Here is a 5,000-nt window from a genome sequence, read left to right on the forward strand (position 1 = left end):
TGTTTCATCATGGGGTGTCTATTGTTATATCAATTACAGTTGATCCTTCAACCACATCTAACTTTTTGTTTTTGTTCTTTTTTAGCAACGATTCTGTAATCAACAACTGTTTTTTGCTCCCAACAATGAAATAAACTGTGCCAAATTTCCTCTTTGTGTGTGTGTGTGTGTGTGTGTGTGTGCGTATGAGGCATCATGTATATTAAACTTTAGAACCTTTAGATCTTAAACATTGATATTCGACAGCATCTTGTTATATCTCTTTTAGAATATTGATGAAATTGCAACATTAGAGAGAGAGAGAGAGAGAGAGAGAGAGAGAGAGAGAGAGAGAGAGAGAGAGAGAGAGAGAGAGAGAGAGAGAGAGGGAATCTTCCAGACCACATATCACCTGTTCACTGGTTTTGAGTTCAAACCTCCCAAAAATGTACTTTCATACCACGGAAACTGCATACCTGCATCCCAGGTGACATCCCCGTGGAACACAACGAGCCACATTTCGGGACTGCATTGCAACTGCAATATACCCCAAGACTCATTCTTGAACTCGGTTGCGTCAACAGCGAGTCTTTTGCAAGTCCGTGAGCACCACATCTGCATTGCCTCATGTCAATAATCCTTGAACCGGCTTTTGAATATTATTTTGCCGTGAAATATGGGGAAAGAAATCTTTGAGAAAAGAGACGGGTATTGAGGATTTACTGAGGATTATTACAAAAGAAAAAATATTATCTTAATACAATGGAGAGAAGGAAAGCTTTTGAGTGTTTATCAAAGAGAATAGAAGACTATCATGAATGAGAATGAATGTTCTTGAATGTTATAAAACAAAAGAACAGATTTAAAAGATAACAAAGAACTTTTCTAGTTTTAATGGTTAAACATCAAGAGAAAACGATACTGAAGACCAATTATAAAAACAAGATTTTTTAATGGAGAATGAAGCTTAAAGATAAACCAAACATAATTAAGGAATGAAAAAGAAAAAAAGAGGTTATTTGTAAATGAAACAAATCATTCTTTTTGTAGTAGTAGTTAAAGATTAAACATCAAGGAAAACAAAACTGAACACTGATTATCATAAAATATTTTTTTATAGAAAAAAATACTTACATGCAGCCAGCCATAATAAAAAAGAAAAAGAGTTAATTTGCAAATGAACAATCTCCCATAGTTATTGTTAATTATTACAGTTATTAACAGCCTTATTTCGGATATAATCCTTTATCAAATGCTGTTAATTACGGTTTTTTGTTTAAGTTTTTTATTCCGAGGAGGTGTGTTATTACTCCGTTATAAGTGACGTAATCTTCCTTGAACAAGTAATGACAATGGTGATAACGCTATTACGTTGAATTTGAAATGATGAGGAATCATCATCTCACGTACGTCATTATTATTATTCTTAGCGTACGCAACCCGTCAAAATTGACGACTAAATATTTAGATAGATATGCGCATGTACGCACATGTACACACACAGATTCAACCTTTCCATACCCCTCCCCCTTTCCTAATTACAACCCGGATATTTAAGCACTATGTGGGAGAGTGTAGTTTCCGAGTGTCTTTCCTACCAGGGTATGACTACCTGCTCCCCCCCCCCAGTACTCGAGGACGGGGAGAGACCGAGTTGTCATACGTCTGGCAATGCTTCTGAGCATGACAGGAAAGAAATATATTTTTATGTATAGCCAGAGACGTTGCTCTTTATTATATAGGGGATTATTATTATTATTATTATTAATATTATTATTATTATTATTATTATTATTATTATTATTATTATTAACAGTAAATGGTATTATCATGATCGTTTTAATTAATGATATGATTATTATAATATAATCATTTTTATCATATTAACATACTTGAAAAGCCAATTGAACGAATAAATCAAGCGAGAAAAATATCAAGCAAATGCCTCGTGAATATAAAATATCAACCAAAATAGAAGATGGCTAAGAAATAACGCTAAAAATGAAGTGACAGAACATGGAAAGGGAGTTGAAAAAACTAACAATTACAGAGGACGCTTTGTAATTGGTGAGAACATTCCTGCCATAGTTTCCCCACTCCCTGTTCACTACTACTCCCGACCCCCTGTGCATTGCCATCATCGGTTTATTCTTTTTTTATGCATATCAGTAATTCTTCAATAGGTTCCCTTTTTTCTTAATGGCCAATCAGGGGAAACCTGTCCTTAACAAACTGTTATTTTCAAGGACTGTAAATCGACGAGATTTTCTGTTTTTGTAGGTGAGGGATAAAGGTATGTGGTTGCAACAACAACAACAACAACAACAACAACAACAACAACAACATCTATAAGAACAATAATTTAATGTTGTTACTGTTCTTAAAATATTTTACATTAATTGTTCACTACTTCTCTAGCAGTTTATTTATTTCCTTATTTCCATCCTTCGTTGTGCGATTTTTACAAGTTGGAACCCTTGGGCTTATAGCATCCTGCTTTTCCAACTAGGATTGTAGCTTGGCTAATAACAACAACAACAACAATAATAATAATAATAATAATAATAATAATAATAATAATAATAATAATAATAATAGTAATATTTATTATGATATAACATTTGCGATAGTAATGATTATATTGATGATAATAATATGTGCATATTTATGATTTTTATTTTATTTAGACGAATTGGCTTATCTAATCATTAATTCAGGTTACGCTGTGGGATAAGTTTTGAAAATAGGTCCGAAAGCAAATTAGCAAACATGTCAATGAAACTTAGTTAGCCGAAAGAAAGATTAAAATTACCTGTTCTACTGTAGTATAAAGTAGGTGAGGGTTTGTACTAATGTGTGCAATGTGCATGAGAGAGAGAGAGAGAGAGAGAGAGAGAGAGAGAGAGAGAGAGAGAGAGAGAGAGAGAGAGAGAGAGAGAGAGAGAGAGAGAGAGAGAGAGAGAGAGAGGAGAGAGAGAGAGAGAGAGTTCTCCGAAATCTGCTTCGATTCCTTTTCAATCTCTATCCTTTAGAAAGTCCATTTCCAAACCACGCCCACTTTTTCTCATCCGTCATCATTCCTCACACATCACCATGACGCTTTTGGAAGGGAATGGATAAATGATAAACTCTAATAATTGAATGATTGCCCAAAACAAGAAAGAGAAGATGTAAAGCAACGCTAAGAAGGATAGAAAAAAAATACAAGGATAGGAAAAAAATATCACTATGAAGCCTCCTGGTTTCCCTCATCCCCCCCCCCCCTGTTCCTTGGAATCCATTTTTTTTTCTCGTGACTTCGTACGACGATGATGCCTTTTCAAGGTCACACACACCTCTTCCGGAGATATAAAAGGGTGCCCCGAGACGCTGTTGGGTATCAGTTCTGCATCTCAGGTCACGCTAAAAAGGTGGGTGGAGTAGAGAAGAACCCAAAACCCTTCTACGGGTTTAGGAAAATTCTCTCTCTCTCTCTCTCTCTCTCTCTCTCTCTCTCTCTCTCTCTCTCTCTCTCTCTCTCTCTCTCTCTCTCTCATCTTACTTTGTTTTACCACTATTTACATTGCATTACTCTAGTCATTGTGTTGTCCAGTTCGGATTAGGAAAATGCTCTCTCTCTCTCTCTCTCTCTCTCTCTCTCTCTCTCTCTCTCTCTCTCTCTCTCTCTCTCTCTCTCTCTCTCTCATCTTGGTTTTACCACTATTGACATTGCATCCCTTCAGTCACTGTGTTGACAAGTTCCTTGGCCCTAATTACAGTTTATATTTTATTTTGTTTTCGATATTTTAAATTTTTTATTATCTGCGCCTCTTTTTTATGAAAGAGAACAGAGAAGATTCTTTGGTGTACCTTTTGCCTGTTTATACTAGACATGCCTTTTAGAAATTCATCTTTTTACTGGAGTCTCTCTCTCTCTCTCTCTCTCTCTCTCTCTCTCTCTCTCTCTCTCTCTCTCTCTCTCTCTCTCTCTCTCATTTTATTAAACCTTAATTTGAATGGATTTTGTTTTATATAGAATTCAATGCCGAAACGAGAAATGACGAATAATGGGAACAGGAAAGGCAGAGCAAAAGAACAGCTGTTACTATTCTTGAAGAACCTGCAATACATCAGCGATGGGAAGCATTCGAGAATGTTTCCTCAGTAATGCTGGATGTAATCTCAGTGGGGGATGCTGTGACGTCACGGAGTGACAAAGATGCCAACTTGGGATTTAACGACACGCTCACTTTATTTGGTTTTCGCTGGTGTTTTCTCATTGATCGGTTGGGAGGACTAGTTGAGCTGTTTATGAAATACCATTTTATATAAAAAAAAGTGTATTTACGTAGATTCAAGTGCCCCTTTATCGAAACGAAGTGCAATTGAGTTAAACTAGAGGACTTGAAATTCTTCAAGCAAGGTATTTCCTATATCCATGGACGGAAAATTCACGTTGATTGTTTCTCTAATGCATAGTGATTACAGCCTATTCTACTAAGGCATTTCCTTTATAATTTTGTTGAAATTATTTTTCATCCGCCTTTTAGTTTTTCCCATAATTACATCCTTGCCATTTTTTTCCTGAGATGTATTGTATTCAAAAAAACTTAAAACCACAATTTCTGTTTGTATGTTATTAATTTTCCTGTTTCCATGCTGGCTTGCTTTTCCATATGATTCATTATAAAAACATTACGTCCAATAACTATGTATCCCTCATTCATATTGCGTAATTCATATTCATATCTTATGCGTTAAGCCAGAGATACCAGTATGATTTTAGCTCTTAGATTATCTGGCTGTAAATGATGAGCCATTCAGTTTACAGCGAAGAAATAGCAATGACAATTGTGTAGTAAATCGATTAAATATTAGCCTCGTTGGTCATTGAAGGTTGGTTTCCTCGCTCAGTCTCCTTCCAACATGGATTTTTATTTTGAATCGTGAAGACTTGATTGAATCCAGAAAAGGTGTAAAGTTATAACACAAATTTAGCCCATCTCATTTCGTTAGAATAAAAGTAACTGGAAAATATTTAA

At 35.4% G+C, this 5,000-nt stretch overlaps 1 protein-coding gene across 1 annotated transcript in view; it reads left to right on the forward strand.

Annotated features, from left to right (window-relative positions):
* Positions 1-5,000, forward strand: part of LOC137653452 (uncharacterized) — a 427,638-nt gene that overhangs the window by 398,555 nt on the left and 24,083 nt on the right. The gene's annotated exons all lie outside the window — the stretch shown is intronic.

Source organism: Palaemon carinicauda, chromosome 14 (assembly GCF_036898095.1).
Source record: "Palaemon carinicauda isolate YSFRI2023 chromosome 14, ASM3689809v2, whole genome shotgun sequence".
Taxonomy (NCBI): domain Eukaryota; kingdom Metazoa; phylum Arthropoda; class Malacostraca; order Decapoda; family Palaemonidae; genus Palaemon; species Palaemon carinicauda.